Below are 17,551 nucleotides of genomic sequence, written 5' to 3'. Positions count from 1 at the left end.
GGAGGACCCTTGCATCAGAAACCCGTATGTCTTTGTATCACAAAGGACAGCTCTTATCGGGAGAGATGTCCTTTGTAATTGTAAGCTCAAATATGTACCTATCAGCGTTATTAATGCCACCATGTACCCAATAAGTGACTGCGTGTATCGCATCAACAGTGTGATGTGTAGTACATATCTCCCATACACATAAGTCCATCAGGGGACATGGAGGCATACACACTGGTGATTGAGGGGGGCAGGGTTTGAGGGTGCACATGGAGTCAGACAGACATACAGTGTGAATTAAAGGGAGCGAGGTAAAGGCAGAGGTTCTCAGATAGTAACTGATCACAGAACGGAGGAGGAGGAGTACAGCACAGGTCATGTGGAATCCCACTTTCTGGTCTGTAGAGCACGGCCAGCTGTGGGTCCTGAATGGAGGAGCCTCATCACATGCGACTGTGATCCCAACTCCCCGTCAGCCCTGCTGGCTCCATCTATGCCACATTCCCACCTGGAATCAGCTATGTCACCCTGCTTCAGGGTGTGATCATCCCCTACCCTATTTTGCATCTGATTCCCTGCCACTCGGGTATTTATTAGCTGCACTATCTGTCCAATAACTTCAATATACTATGGGCTAGATGCATCAGCGCTTGGAGAGTGATAAACTGGAAAGAGAAACAGTATCAGCCAATCAGCTCCTAAGTGCCATGTTACAGGATGAGTTTGAAAAAAAAACAGTTAGGAGCTGGTTGGCTGGTACTTTTTCTCTTTCCATTGTATCACTCTCCAAGTGATGACGCCATCGAGCCCTGTATTTCTATTGTGTGCTGAGCTTTGTAGCATTTTCTGTACTGTATGTGAAGCAACACCTCCAGTCATAATCCAGTCTCATCTCAGCCAGGTACGATAATAAGTAGAGGCAGTCACAGCTTTAGTTTTGCAGAAGCATTGCAATGCAAATAGGTCACAGAGATGCAACTTTTTGAAGAAAAAAAAAGTTAAAAGTTACCTTTCAGACTGACTCTGCATCACGCCATTTGTGTGGAGCATAGACAGTGTTGTTGCTAGAGTGGGAATGGACATACAGGTTGGTGGCCAGAAAGTGAGGTGAGAACCGTGTTGCCACTCCCAGTAATCTGGTACGAATGCCTCTGAATCCTTTGAAAATTTTGCTTGAGTCCTTTAGCTCTTGATATTAAGAGTATGCTTTTCTTTTAAAAGTTGACAATGAAAATGTGCTTAGACACATTGGAACCATATGTGAAATTTGAAAATTAATTCTCAGTAACTCACAAAATTTAACTTTGTTTGAAAAAATGTAAACAGGAAAATTAGAGAGAATAAAAGCAGAAACAAGTGAATAAGTTAAAATATAGCAGATTGAATTATACAATTAAAAAATGAAATATGTAATCTTTAAGTAATGTAATACTCCAGTGACCAAACAGCATCTAAGGAAAGTCCTAATTATATGCAACTGAGATCTTAAATGAGCTAAACTGAAGTCATTACAAAGCTTATGTCTTTGTGTAAAGTTCATCTCTTTTCAGCTATTTTTGCTGGCTACCATACAACCATGCTTCTTTGTGCCTGAGGCTTGATTAAACAGATATTCATTTAATTACTAGTCCTTGTGCATTTCATGCTTCTGATTTATTTAGTTTGGCAAGTCAGCAAAGCATAATTATCCATGTAAGTTGTCATGCATCTCCGCAATTTGATAGAACATTTTTTAACATTCTTTAATGTGTGCGTTCTGTATGGAAGAGTAAGTGTCACGCTCAGTTCTATTGTATGAATTTAGTAAATGGAGTTCTTTTTTAGTGCTTTCTTCCTAAAAATACATTTCAAAGTTCATCTGAGTAGCGGTGTGCAGGAAATTTGTGATAAAGATCTCTGTGAATTTTGTTTTTATGGTGTTCCTCCTTGGACTCTGATGCTCAAAATTGTTGCAAAGTAGTTCTCAGTTCAAAGCGTCAACATATATTCTTTAACTTTCAGAAGACAAAGGGGGACATGTACTAGGCAGTAAAAAGCGTGGAGATAGGAGCCAGTGGAGAAGTGACCATGGCAGCCAATCAGCATTGAGGTAACATTTGTAACTTGCATATTATAATATTATACAAAGCAGTTGATTGGTTGACATGGGCAACCTCTCCACTGGCTCACTTCTCCACTCTTTTCACTGCTTAGTACTGTACATCTGCCCTTAAATGTTGTAAACCAAATTTCAGCAAGCCAAAAAGGGTTAACCATTGTTGGCAACAAGATCTCTTGAGCATGTGCAGGGGCTAGTTTGTTCTTTATTGTGTGAGAGACTGTTAGAGCATCACAGTGAAAGACACGTCTTCCACTTGTAGCTCCAGAGAGGCCTAAGATCAGCTGTAATTCACAACTATTCCAGTGTTCCTGCATCACTACTGTTAAGTTTGTTTACCTTTCAAGGAAAAGCAATACATACGCACACTGTGGTCTGAGCCGTTACAGCCGCTAATCATATACATATAACCGCTAAGTTGTGTATATACGTTGTGTATACACGCTGACACATTATGCGCACAATATAGCGATACGTGTGGCTGAATACCCTTTAGCTCAAACAGGAATGGAATGCAACATCAGTAGTTAAATGTAATGTTGTGGTCCAACGCATCAACAGTATTTAATTGAGAATATACAGATAAAAAGGTACAACAATATACAGAGAAAAGCTACAACCAATAATACATACGTTTAGACGCGAGCGCTCCTGGATCCAGGCCTCAGTCAGTCTTGGCAAGATGACCTCAGAGAATAGGGACTGAAGCCTGGATAAGGAGACCTCTCTTTTATACAGTTTGTCCAAATACAGTACAATGGGGAATGTAAGCTCTTCTTTCATAGGTCAAGGGTCCAGTCATTTACAGTACATGAGGGGTCATAGGTTGGTTTGAATAAATTGGCAATGCTTGGTCCAGGGTGCACTTGCAGATGTTCGCCACTGGGTTCCCGCCGAATACCATAAGTACAATACAATAGCAGTTTGTGAATATTACAATTCTGCGTATATCTATATGCAGAAACATGCGATATACTGGAAATAGTCACCGGAATGTAGATCATAAAATACTGCACATCTGAGTAACAAACACTAAGTCCTAATACTGCTCCGTCCCCTCACACCATGTAGAGCTGACTAGCTTCATTGCTTTACCTTTTAAAGTGTATGCAAGTCGCTGACTATGTATATGGAGACTATGTGTAAATTATGCAATATATGAATAAGATATTATACAGTATATGTCTTTGTGGCTTTTCTGTGCGAATGCGTACGCTACTGTATATACTCTTGCCATGCGTTAATACGCAAGGCGCGTGAACCTGTGTACGTAACTTGCGTGTATGCGTATGCACGGCGGTAACGTGCACGAACAGAGGCCACTCTGTTTGGAGTTTGTATGTTGTGTTTATGTAATATTTTTGACTCTGACACTACCCAGTGCCTACATACAGTACACTCACCAGCTAGTTAGTTGCATGACAGCCAGTTCAGCTGGAGCTCCGCTCCATAACATGTATATAACAGTGAGCACACCTGCTATCTTTTAATAAACCAACAACATTGGTTAAGTAACTGTACTGTTCATAGTTTGAGTCATCTACTGGTGTGTGCCTATATATTGTAACTCTGTAATACTAACACATGCGCACACATCATTCCAACACTTCTTTTATGAAAACAGTACATATGCTTAAAAAAAATCTTATTTTTTCCTATTAAGAATGATTCTTTTTCTGATTTAGCACTATCTAGATTGCAAATAAAAAATATTAACTCAAAAAGAAATTAGATTGGACTGAATTGGGTTTACTATATTTAAACCATAAAGTTAAATTTAACCAGAAACACTGCATGGAAGCGATTTTTGCTAATAGAGGTCAGAGTGGTAAATAAGCAACATTTAGAGATTTGTACTGGTGTTATAGGTTTTGCATAATAGTGAATGCAATAATGATGCCATCAAAGTGCTGATGATATTTTATATTTGTTGAAAGCAACATAATATTCTATGATAATAGAGATAACTTGATGTAATGTTTTCTGACAGTACCATAGTGAATATAAAGTTAAACAATTAAAGGGGTTTAATAGTATACATAACATACAGACATGAGGGAATCAAGTTGACACATGTAAGTTTCTTGGAGTTTGTCATTCACATGACGCAAATCAGATTGAAAATGCAAACCCAAAATGAAAAATAGTGAAACATTTTAAAGAACCAATATGTTATCTAGATAACGGGACTTGGATATCAATCACTTTATACAAAACACTCATCCCCTTCAACATTTTTTGACAAAAAAAATCAGTGCCTGGGTTCACTTTTCTTAATCATTGAAATCCTATATAAAGGGGAAAATGCAGTCAAACATTTCTCCTTTGCAGTTTGTTCCATAATTCACAATTAAATTGCCAAATCATTATAGTTATGCACAGAAGTTTCACAAATGGAATAATTACTATAGGGCAGTACGGATGGTGTAATGGTTAGCATTACTGCCTCACAGCACTGAGGTCATATGTTTAATTCAAACCATGGTCCTAACTGTGTGGAGTTTGTATATACTCACCATGATAGCATGGGTTTGCTCCAGGTACTCCGGTTTCCTCTCTCAATCCAAAAAATATACTGTCGGGGTAGTTGGTCCTGACAAAAATTAAGCAGAGTGTGTAACTGTGTGCATGTATATGAGTGGACAAGGTGGGCCAAATGGTTCTTATCTGCCATCAAATTATATGTTTCTGTATTACTTGAGAAAACAGTTGTTGATACTAATACCCCTTTTCCATCTAATTACGCGGGTCGCAGCTGGGAGCCTGACACGAGTGCTACCCGGCTGCGACCTGCGTCAGCCCCCTTTCCATCTGCCGTTTCCAACCCGGCATATTGCCGGGTTGGTGACGTTGCCAGTGACGCAGCGGGGGCGGCGCTGGGAGATTTCATGATCTCCCTACGCTGCCCTCCCATACAGAGTGAACGGGAGCCGTGCCGCTTCTGTTTACACTGCACAGCTTACCGGGTTGAACCCGTGTTCAACCCTGCAAGCTACCCGAGTTGGAATACCGGGTCAATCGACCCGGATTATTCCAACTCAGCCCTTTTACACCAGCCAGCAACACGGGTTATGCGCGTTCATGTGCAATAACCCGTGTTGTATGCTGGCTGGTGGAAAAGGGTTATATGTAAGACTCTGCTGTTCACCCTCTACAATAAATCTGTCACAACTGAGGGCCTGAGCTGACGGGAGGCAGCCTCAGTTGTAGGGGCTGAGATGTACCGGAACCTGGGAGGTTGTATCAGACCCCTGGACATGTAAGTAACATGAATAATAACTGCCCGAAGGCGTGACCACGACAACTTGGATAAAAGTCAATGATGTTTATTATGACAACTCCGCAACACAGCAGCAGTAAAAGAAAACGTAAAAGTCAGCAAAGAATAAATACAGTTCCTGGGTACTACAGGATGGCAGGAGCCACAGGGCACTGGTAGTGTGAGATAGTTCTTATGATCTTCTAGATGGAAAGTCCTTACCAGGCCCGACTGTAGCAATGGAGATAACCCAGGATTGTGCCAGCTGGTGTTCCAGGAAAAGCTGGGTTGCTGAAGATAAAACAGCTGCTGTGGATACTGGCTGGAACCAGACTGTTGTTAGCACGGAGTGGATACTGGCTGGAACCAGTTAAATAATAAATGAACTTGGGAACGATGAAATATGAACTGAAATGTAGAACTTGAGAGCGGAGAAATAATAATACCGGTGGAGAGTGGTAAAGTGTAGAAAGGACACCGGCCCTTTAAGGGAAGCTGTACTCTGGTGGAAGCTGAGCTGGAAGCAGGTAATGTTGTAGCTGGAAACAGATGAATCCACAATGGATTGGAGAGTCAGGCTACACCGCAGGTGGAATGCTGGTGCGGGTCTCTATGGTGGAAGTCTTGAGACAGGAGCTGGAACCTGGAAGACAATCACAGGAGAGAGACAAACAGGAACTAGGTTTGACAACCAAAGCACTGACGCCTTCCTTGCTCAGGCACAGTGTATTTATACCTGCAGCAAGGAAGGGATTGGCTAGGCAATTATGCAGATTATCAATACTGAGAACAGATTGGTGGAAATGATCAGCTGACAGAATCCAAGATGGCTGCGCCCATGCAGACACTTGGAGGGAAGTTTGGTTTGTAATCCATGTGGTAATGAAAACAGTAATGGCGGCGCCGGCCACCGGAGACAGGAGGCGCCAGGCTGACAGATGCACATCCAACCACGCGGACACAGCGGAGGCCGCGGCTGACGTAATCGCCACTCAGACACTCTGCATGCAGAAGTTCAGGGACGGCGGCGGAGGCCGCGGGAGACGCCATGCCAGGTGTAATATGGCGTTTACTGTGACAGCGTCCCAGAGTGACAGGAGAGGATACAGGAATGTACACATCAGGATAACAGATGGAATCCGGTCCTGGCGCGCTGAGCCAGCCTTAGGAGGCATCTGATGGGTAAGAAATGGCGTCCAGATACCCGGATCGTGACAGCACCCCCCCCTTTAGGAGTGGCCCCAGGACACTTCTTTGGCTTTTGAGGAAACTTGGAATGGAATCTCCGGACCAAGGCAGGAGCATGGACATCAGAAGCATTGGTCCATGAACGTTCCTCAGGACCATAACCCTTCCAGTCAATAAGATATTGTAGTTGACCGTAACGGTGACGTGAGTCCAGGATCTTGGCCACTTCATACTCAACGCCTCGTTGAGTTTGGACTTTCGGAGTTGGAGGAAGTGAGGAATGAAACCGATTCAAGATCAGCGGTTTCAACAGGGAAACATGGAATGTCCTGGGTATTTTTAAGAAGGGAGGCAACTGGAGTCTGTAAGCAACAGGATTGATGACTTGTTCAATCTTGAAAGGACCGATATAGCGAGGTGCAAACTTCATACTGGGAACTCTTAACCTCAAATTCTTCGTGGCTAACCATACCCGATCACCCACCTTGAGAGCAGGAACTGCTCGACGCTTCTTATCCGCAAACTTCTTGTACCTGAACGATGCCTTGAGCAGAGCTGATCGTACGCTCTTCCAGATATTGGCAAACTGATGCAAGGTGATATCCACTGCGGGAACAGAAGTTGCTGGAAGCGGTTGGAACTCAGGGACTTTAGGGTGGAATCCAAAGTTAGTGAAGAATGGTGTTGAAGCAGATGAAGAATGATACTGGTTGTTATGACAGAACTCGGCCCAGGGAAGTAATTGAACCCAGTCATCTTGAGAGGAGGACACATAGATGCGGAGGAAGGCCTCCAAGTCCTGATTCACCCTCTCGGTTTGACCATTGGTCTGAGGATGGTAAGCCGTGGAAAACTTTAGCTTGACTTGGAGGACTTGACATAAACTTCGCCAGAATTTGGCTGTGAATTGAACTCCTCGATCTGAGATAATTTCTTCAGGAAGACCGTGGAGTCGGAAGATCTCTTGTATGAATACTTGAGCCAACTTGGAAGCTGACGGAAGACCGGTGAGAGGAATGAAGTGTGCCATCTTGGTGAACCGGTCAACTACCACCCAGATGGTATTGAACTTGTTGCACATGGGTAAGTCTGTAATGAAATCCATCGACAAGTGGGTCCATGGTCGACGGGGAACGGATAGTGGAACCAGTTGCCCCGCAGGCGACTGGCGGGATACTTTATGTTGGGCACACTTTGGGCAAGATGCAATAAACTCCAAGACGTCCTTTTTCAGAGTTGGCCACCAATAGGACCTAGAGATAAACTCCAGGGTTTTTTGGATACCTGTATGTCCGGCAAAACGGGAAGCATGGGCCCAAAGCATGAGCTTCTTTCTTAGCATCGGCTTCACAAAACTTTTCCCTGATGGGGGCGTAGAGTCCATCCCTACCGTGGAGAATGCCAACGGATTTATAATAGGATGCTTGTCTGAAGACTCTGACTCATTTTCTTGCTCCCATGAGCGGGAAAGGGCATCGGCCTTGCGATTCTGAGAGCCCGGACAGAACTGGAGTTTAAAGTCGAACCTGGAAAAGAAAAGTGCCCATCTGGCCTGACGAGGGTTGAGACATTGTGCGCCCTTCAGGTATAAAAGGTTCTTGTGGTCTGTAAGTATGGTGATTGAATGAGAAGCTCCCTCCAACAGATACCTCCACTCTTCTAGAGCGAGCTTGATGGCTAGCAACTCCTGGTCGCCAATGGCATAGTTGCGCTCAGCTGGGGAGAACTTCCGGGAGAAGAAACTGCAAGGGTGTAAATGGCCATCTTTAGCCCTCTGAGATAACACCGCTCCTACTCCAACGGAGGAGGCATCCACCTCTAAGATGAAAGGAGAGTCGATGTCAGGCTGTTTCAGAACAGGCGCAGAGATGAACCTTTGTTTTAAAAGATGAAATGCTTGCATGGCTTCTTCAGACCACTTGGACGGGTTAGCACCCTTCTTAGTGAAAGCAGTAATAGGCGCCACAATGGTGGAAAAGTCTCGTATAAACTTTCGGTAATAGTTGGCGAACCCTAAGAACCTCTGGACCCCTTTGAGGGTTAAGGGTACCGGCCAATTTTGGATTGCTTGTAGTTTCTCAGGATCCATCTCTAGTCCGGAACCGGACACAATGTACCCTAGAAACGGAATGGACTTGACTTCAAAGACGCATTTTTCTAATTTGCAATAGAGATGATTGACACGGAGACGGGACAGAACCTCTTTAACCCAAAAACGATGTTCCTCTAAATCGTTGGCAAAAATGAGGATATCGTCTAGATAGACCACGACATGACGGTATAGAATGTCTCTGAAGATCTCATTGACAAAATGCTGGAAGACAGCTGGAGCATTGCTCAATCCGAAGGGCATGACGAGGTACTCATAATGTCCATCACGGGTGTTAAAGGCGGTCTTCCACTCGTCACCCTCACGGATCCGGATGAGATTGTATGCACCTCGCAAGTCCAGCTTTGTAAAGATGGTAGCTCCGCTAACTCTGTCAAAGAGCTCAGTAATCAGGGGTAAAGGATAACGGTTCTTGATGGTAATGTCGTTCAAACCTCTGTAGTCGATGCACGGCCGCAGACCACCATCTTTCTTTTTTACAAAAAAGAAGCCTGCGCCGGCTGGAGAAGAAGAAGGTCGAATGAACCCCTTTGCTAGGTTCTCTTTAATATATTCCTCCATAGAATGCGTCTCAGGCAGAGACAACGGATAAGTTCGGCCTCGAGGTGGAACCTTCCCTGGAACGAGATCAATCGGACAGTCCCATTCTCTATGAGGAGGAAGGATATCAGCAGAAGCTTTACTGAACACATCCGTGAAATCTTGATATGGAGGAGGTGGAACATCAGACGACCTGGGGGAGGAAGAACAGACAGGCAATACTTTAAACAAACATGTCTCAGCACAGGAGGAACCCCATGCCAGGATTTGCGTAGTCGTCCAATCAATTGTAGGATTGTGAAGACGGAGCCATGGAAGGCCCAGGACCACAGGATGTGTGGCTCTTGGAATCACTAAAAGTGAAATAAGTTCGGAATGAAGAACTCCCACTCTCAGACGAACTGGTAGAGTCCTTAGAGCAATAACTGTATAAAAAATTTTACTGCCATCCACGGCAGTTAAGGAGATGGACGAAGGAAGTCTCTCGGTGGGTAGGGACCACCGTTTAACATAGGCTTCGGTAATAAAGTTCCCAGCTGCTCCGGAATCAAGGAGGGCAATGACGTTCCGATAACGTTGAGCAATTTGGAGCGACACTGGGAGATTACAATCATGAGGAGATGGAGAGGAGATCATTATTCCTAGCCGGCCCTCTCCTGGGCGAGCTAGGGTTTGGAGTTTTCCCGGACGTTCGGGACAGGCATTGATGGTGTGAGACGGAGCTGCACAGTAAAGGCATAGAGACTCAGAGAGACGTCTTCGGCGCTCAGCAGGAGTTAAACGGGAACGGCCAAGTTGCATGGGCTCATCTTTAGATGGTGACAGTTGACGAGGAGGAGGAGCAGAAGATTTTGGAGCAGATGATCTTCCACGCTCAGTTGCTCTCTCTCTGAAACGTAAATCAACTTTCGTGCAGAGTGAGATTAGCTCATCTAACTTAGAAGGTAAGTCTCTGGTAGCTAACTCATCTTTAATACGCTCAGATAAGCCATGCCAGAATGCAGCATACAGGGCCTCGTCGTTCCATGCCAGTTCGGATGCCAGGATCTGGAACTGTATCAGATATTGTCCTACAGTACGTGACCCCTGGCGTAAACGGAGAATCTCGGATGAAGCTGAGGTTACCCGGCCTGGCTCGTCGAAGATGCGCCTGAATGTTGACACGAAGGCAGTGTAGGAAGATAGCAGGGTGTCGGACCTCTCCCATAACGGTGATGCCCAATCAAGGGCTGAGCCACTGAGAAGAGAAATAATGTAGGCAATTTTTGTACGGTCACTGGGAAAATTGCCAGGTTGTAGCTCAAACTGAATCTCACACTGGTTGAGAAATCCCCTGCAGAATCTTGGAGATCCGTCAAATTTTGCTGGCGTTGGAAGATGAAGACGTGGAGCAGAAATGGGTAAGGTGGGTGGGGTTATAGCTGGAGTCACTGTGGTTGACGCACCAGACGCGCCTGATCCACGGAGAGTTGTCTGAATCCCATCCAGCCGAGTAGAGAGATCCTGGAGACAGCGGATGATGTGGCCCTGTGCAGCCTCCTGATGTTCTAGTCGGGCTGCCAGTTCTTGCATCGGCCTGGCCGCTTGATCCTGGTCTCCGGCTGGATTCATTAGGTCAGTGCTTACTGTCACAACTGAGGGCCTGAGCTGACGGGAGGCAGCCTCAGTTGTAGGGGCTGAGATGTACCGGAACCTGGGAGGTTGTATCAGACCCCTGGACATGTAAGTAACATGAATAATAACTGCCCGAAGGCGTGACCACGACAACTTGGATAAAAGTCAATGATGTTTATTATGACAACTCCGCAACACAGCAGCAGTAAAAGAAAACGTAAAAGTCAGCAAAGAATAAATACAGTTCCTGGGTACTACAGGATGGCAGGAGCCACAGGGCACTGGTAGTGTGAGATAGTTCTTATGATCTTCTAGATGGAAAGTCCTTACCAGGCCCGACTGTAGCAATGGAGATAACCCAGGATTGTGCCAGCTGGTGTTCCAGGAAAAGCTGGGTTGCTGAAGATAAAACAGCTGCTGTGGATACTGGCTGGAACCAGACTGTTGTTAGCACGGAGTGGATACTGGCTGGAACCAGTTAAATAATAAATGAACTTGGGAACGATGAAATATGAACTGAAATGTAGAACTTGAGAGCGGAGAAATAATAATACCGGTGGAGAGTGGTAAAGTGTAGAAAGGACACCGGCCCTTTAAGGGAAGCTGTACTCTGCTGGAAGCTGAGCTGGAAGCAGGTAATGTTGTAGCTGGAAACAGATGAATCCACAATGGATTGGAGAGTCAGGCTACACCGCAGGTGGAATGCTGGTGCGGGTCTCTATGGTGGAAGTCTTGAGACAGGAGCTGGAACCTGGAAGACAATCACAGGAGAGAGACAAACAGGAACTAGGTTTGACAACCAAAGCACTGACGCCTTCCTTGCTCAGGCACAGTGTATTTATACCTGCAGCAAGGAAGGGATTGGCTAGGCAATTATGCAGATTATCAATACTGAGAACAGATTGGTGGAAATGATCAGCTGACAGAATCCAAGATGGCTGCGCCCATGCAGACACTTGGAGGGAAGTTTGGTTTGTAATCCATGTGGTAATGAAAACAGTAATGGCGGCGCCGGCCACCGGAGACAGGAGGCGCCAGGCTGACAGATGCACATCCAACCACGCGGACACAGCGGAGGCCGCGGCTGACGTAATCGCCACTCAGACACTCTGCATGCAGAAGTTCAGGGACGGCGGCGGAGGCCGCGGGAGACGCCATGCCAGGTGTAATATGGCGTTTACTGTGACAGCGTCCCAGAGTGACAGGAGAGGATACAGGAATGTACACATCAGGATAACAGATGGAATCCGGTCCTGGAGCGCTGAGCCAGCCTTAGGAGGCATCTGATGGGTAAGAAATGGCGTCCAGATACCCGGATCGTGACAAAATCAAGCTAAAGGGCTGACTGTAATGATGCCCGAGTTCAGCGACCGTGCGGGATGCCAGACAAACTTGGACTTTTTTTTTTAAGGGGCAATCACTTACAAGGTAAAACCATTATTAGGCTTAGGGTTAGACTGGTGTTAGGATTAAGGTTAGGCTGCAATTAGGATTAGGATAATATTAGGGTTACGCTGAAATTAGAGTTAGGGTTTTGCTGAAATTTGGGTGAGGGTTAGATTATGGTCAAGCATACCATATTTTCCACTCCTCCACACGCTTTGTGAAATTCTGTGAAACAGTTAATGGATCCTAGTCCTACAAACCAAATCTCTTTTTTTGTACAATGTTAACATGGTAGTTTTTAGAAAATAATATATGTAACTTATTGCTTTCATCGTCACACTCATGAATGAGAAAGGGAGACCAGAGATCCTCCATCATGGTGCTCTCAGTTAAAAATATGAATTAGTACTTATATATTAACCAATTACCACAGTCACATGGGTGTTTAAATGTTTTTTCCATGAAGTTTTAAACAGATTCTTACAGAACATTTTATTTTCTCTTTAATAAAATACGGTACAAGGTGAGTAAACTAAGCAACCTTATCGTGCTGATTATTTACATTTCTATGCTAACAACAAGCTTGTTCTGTCTCCTTCTTACAATCAGGATCTAGGGATAAGAATTGAAATAAAATAAAAAAACATATTATAAGACAATGGACTTTCAGTACCAGACATTGCTGACGCCAAAGGATATGCTTCCCAGCTTAACCTATTGAGTCATTGGAAACTATCAATACCCCACTGAAAAAGCCTATACAGCTGCAATGTTTTAACAGGTGTGAAATGGGGGATTCAGGGAGCCAAAATCATGGTTAAAATTAGAGATGAGCGCCTGAAATTTTTCGGGTTTTGTGTTTTGGTTTTGGGTTCGGTTCCGCGGCCGTGTTTTGGGTTCGACCGCGTTTTAGCAAAACCTCACCGAATTTTTTTTGTCGGATTCGGGTGTGTTTTGGATTCGGGTGTTTTTTTTCAAAAAACCCTAAAAAACAGCTTAAATCATAGAATTTGGGGGTCATTTTGATCCCAAAGTATTATTAACCTCAAAAACCATAATTTCCACTCATTTTCAGTCTATTCTGAATACCTCACACCTCACAATATTATTTTTAGTCCTAAAATTTGCACCTAGGTCGCTGGATGACTAAGCTAAGCGACCCTAGTGGCCGACACAAACACCGTGCCCATCTAGGAGTGGCACTGCAGTGTCACGCAGGATGGCCCTTCCAAAAAACCCTCCCCAAACAGCACATGACGCAAAGAAAAAAAGAGGCGCAATGAGGTAGCTGTGTGAGTAAGATAAGCGACCCTAGTGGCCGACACAAACACCGTGCCCATCTAGGAGTGGCACTGCAGTGTCACGCAGGATGGCCCTTCCAAAAAACCCTCCCCAAACAGCACATGACGCAAAGAAAAAAAGAGGCGCAATGAGGTAGCTGTGTGAGTAAGATAAGCGACCCTAGTGGCCAACACAAACACCGGGCCCATCTAGGAGTGGCACTGCAGTGTCACGCAGGATGTCCCTTCCAAAAAACCCTCCCCAAACAGCAAATGACGCAATGAAAAAAAGAGGCGCAATGAGGTAGCTGACTGTGTGAGTAAGATAAGCGACCCTAGTGGCCGACACAAACACCGGGCCCATCTAGGAGTGGCACTGCAGTGTCACGCAGGATGTCCCTTCCAAAAAACCCTCCCCAAACAGCACATGACGCAAAGAAAAAAAGAGGCGCAATGAGGTAGCTGACTGTGTGAGTAAGATAAGCGACCCTAGTGGCCGACACAAACACCGGGCCCATCTAGGAGTGGCACTGCAGTGTCACGCAGGATGTCCCTTCCAAAAAACCCTCCCCAAACAGCACATGACGCAAAGAAAAAAAGAGGCGCAATGAGGTAGCTGACTGTGTGAGTAAGATAAGCGACCCTAGTGGCCGACACAAACACCGGGCCCATCTAGGAGTGGCACTGCAGTGTCACGCAGGATGTCCCTTCCAAAAAACCCTCCCCAAACAGCACATGACGCAAAGAAAAAAAGAGGCGCAATGAGGTAGCTGACTGTGTGAGTAAGATAAGCGACCCTAGTGGCCGACACAAACACCGGGCCCATCTAGGAGTGTCACTGCAGTGTCACGCAGGATGGCCCTTCCAAAAAACCCTCCCCAAACAGCACATGACGCAAAGAAAAAGAAAAGAAAAAAGAGGTGCAAGATGGAATTGTCCTTGGGCCCTCCCACCCACCCTTATGTTGTATAAACAGGACATGCACACTTTAACCAACCCATCATTTCAGTGACAGGGTCTGCCACACGACTGTGACTGATATGACGGGTTGGTTTGGACCCCCCCAAAAAAAGAAGCAATTAATCTCTCCTTGCACAAACTGGCTCTACAGAGGCAAGATGTCCACCTCATCATCATCCTCCGATATATCACCGTGTACATCCCCCTCCTCACAGATTATCAATTCGTCCCCACTGGAATCCACCATCTCAGCACCCTGTGTACTTTGTGGAGGCAATTGCTGCTGGTGAATGTCTCCACGGAGGAATTGATTATAATTCATTTTAATGAACATCATCTTCTCCACATTTTCTGGATGTAACCTCGTACGCCGATTGCTGACAAGGTGAGCGGCGGCACTAAACACTCTTTCGGGGTACACACTTGTGGGAGGGCAACTTAGGTAGAATAAAGCCAGTTTGTGCAAGGGCCTCCAAATTTCCTCTTTTTCCTGCCAGTATAAGTACGGACTGTGTGACGTGCCTACTTGGATGCGGTCACTCATATAATCCTCCACCATTCTTTCAATGGTGAGAGAATCATATGCAGTGACAGTAGACGACATGTCCGTAATCGTTGTCAGGTCCTTCAGTCCGGACCAGATGTCAGCATCAGCAGTCGCTCCAGACTGCCCTGCATCACCGCCAGCGGGTGGGCTCGGAATTCTGAGCCTTTTCCTCGCACCCTCAGTTGCGGGAGAATGTGAAGGAGGAGATGTTGTTGACAGGTCGCGTTCCGCTTGACTTGACAATTTTCTCACCAACAGGTCTTTCAACCCCAGCAGACTTGTGTCTGCCGGAAAGAGAGATCCAAGGTAGGCTTTAAATCTAGGATCGAGCACGGTGGCCAAAATGTAGTGCTCTGATTTCAACAGATTGACCACCCGTGAATCCTTGTTAAGCGAATTAAGGGCTCCATCCACAAGTCCCACATGCCTAGCGGAATCGCTCCGTGTTAGCTCCTCCTTCAATGTCTCCAGCTTCTTCTGCAAAAGCCTGATGAGGGGAATGACCTGACTCAGGCTGGCAGTGTCTGAACTGACTTCACGTGTGGCAAGTTCAAAGGGCATCAGAACCTTGCACAACGTTGAAATCATTCTCCACTGCGCTTGAGACAGGTGCATTCCACCTCCTATATCGTGCTCAATTGTATAGGCTTGAATGGCCTTTTGCTGCTCCTCCAACCTCTGAAGCATATAGAGGGTTGAATTCCACCTGGTTACCACTTCTTGCTTCAGATGATGGCAGGGCAGGTTCAGTAGTTTTTGGTGGTGCTCCAGTTTTCTGTACGTGGTGCCTGTACGCCGAAAGTGTCCCGCAATTCTTCTGGCCACCGACAGCATCTCTTGCACGCCCCTGTCGTTTTTTAAAAAATTCTGCACCACCAAATTCAAGGTATGTGCAAAACATGGGACGTGCTGGAATTTGCCCAGATTTAATGCACACACAATATTGCTGGCGTTGTCCGATGCCACAAATCCACAGGAGAGTCCAATTGGGGTAAGCCATTCCGCGATGATCTGCCTCAGTTGCCGTAAGAGGTTTTCAGCTGTGTGCGTATTCTGGAAAGCGGTGATACAAAGCGTAGCCTGCCTAGGAAAGAGTTGGCGTTTGCGAGATGCTGCTACTGGTGCCGCCGCTGCTGTTCTTGCGGCGGGAGTCCATACATCTACCCAGTGGGCTGTCACAGTCATATAGTCCTGACCCTGCCCTGCTCCACTTGTCCACATGTCCGTGGTTAAGTGGACATTGGGTACAGCTGCATTTTTTAGGACACTGGTGACTCTTTTTCTGAGGTCTGTGTACATTTTCGGTATCGCCTGCCTAGAGAAATGGAACCTAGATGGTATTTGGTACCGGGGACACAGTACCTCCAACAAGTCTCTAGTTGGCTCTGCAGTAATGATGGATACCGGAACCACGTTTCTCACCACCCAGGATGTCAAGGCCTCAGTTATCCGCTTTGCAGTAGGATGACTGCTGTGATATTTCATCTTCCTCGCAAAGGACTGTTGGACAGTCAATTGCTTGGTGGAAGTAGTACAAGTGGTCTTACGACTTCCCCTCTGGGATGACCATCGACTCCCAGCAGCAACAACAGCAGCGCCAGCAGCAGTAGGCGTTACACGCAAGGATGCATCGGAGGAATCCCAGGCAGGAGAGGAATCATCAGAATTGCCAGTGACATGGCCTGCAGGACTATTGGCATTCCTGGGAAGGAGGAAATTGACACTGAGGGAGTTGGTGGGGTGGTTTGCGTGAGCTTGGTTACAAGAGGAAGGGATTTACTGGTCAGTGGACTGCTTCCGCTGTCGGCCCAAGTTTTTGAACTTGTCACTGACTTATTATGAATGCGCTGCAGGTGACGTATAAGGGAGGATGTTCCGAGGTGGTTAACGTCCTTACCCCTACTTATTACAGCTTGACAAAGGGAACACACGGCTTGACACCTGTTGTCCGCATTTCTGGTGAAATACTTCCACACCGAAGAGCTGATTTTTTTGGTATTTTCACCAGGCATGTCAACGGCCATATTCCTCCCACGGACAACAGGTGTCTCCCCGGGTGCCTGACTTAAACAAACCACCTCACCATCAGAATCCTCCTGGTCAATTTCCTCCCCAGCGCCAGCAACACCCATATCCTCCTCATCCTGGTGTACTTCAACACTGACATCTTCAATCTGACTATCAGGAACTGGACTGCGGGTGCTCCTTCCATCACTTGCAGGGGGCGTGCAAATGGTGGAAGGCGCATGCTCTTCACGTCCAGTGTTGGGAAGGTCAAGCATCGCAACCGACACAATTGGAGTCGGACTCTCCTTGTGGATTTGGGATTTCGAAGAACGCACAGTTCTTTGCGGTGCTACTGCTTTTGCCAGCTTGAGTCTTTTCATTTTTCTAGCGAGAGGCTGAGTGCTTCCATCCTCATGTGAAGCTGAACCACTAGCCATGAACATAGGCCAGGGCCTCAGCCGTTCCTTGCCACTCCGTGTGGTAAATGGCATATTGGCAAGTTTACGCTTCTCCTCCGACAATTTTATTTTAGGTTTTGGAGTCCTTTTTTTACTGATATTTGGTGTTTTGGATT

General features: G+C 46.0%; 1 long non-coding RNA gene across 1 annotated transcript in view; it reads left to right on the top strand.

The window, feature by feature from the left end:
• Positions 1-1,992: 1,992 nt before the first annotated feature.
• LOC134911766 (uncharacterized) overlaps positions 1,993-17,551 on the top strand; it is a 119,738-nt gene continuing 104,179 nt past the window's right edge. The window contains exon 1 of the long non-coding RNA XR_010176828.1: positions 1,993-2,077. This is a non-coding gene — a long non-coding RNA (uncharacterized LOC134911766). The remainder of the gene's footprint in view (positions 2,078-17,551) is intronic.

This window comes from Pseudophryne corroboree, chromosome 4, assembly GCF_028390025.1.
Source record: "Pseudophryne corroboree isolate aPseCor3 chromosome 4, aPseCor3.hap2, whole genome shotgun sequence".
Classification (NCBI taxonomy): Eukaryota; Metazoa; Chordata; class Amphibia; order Anura; family Myobatrachidae; genus Pseudophryne; species Pseudophryne corroboree.
The sequence above is the reverse complement of the archived record's forward strand: the minus strand, read 5'-3'. Positions and strand labels throughout refer to the sequence as shown.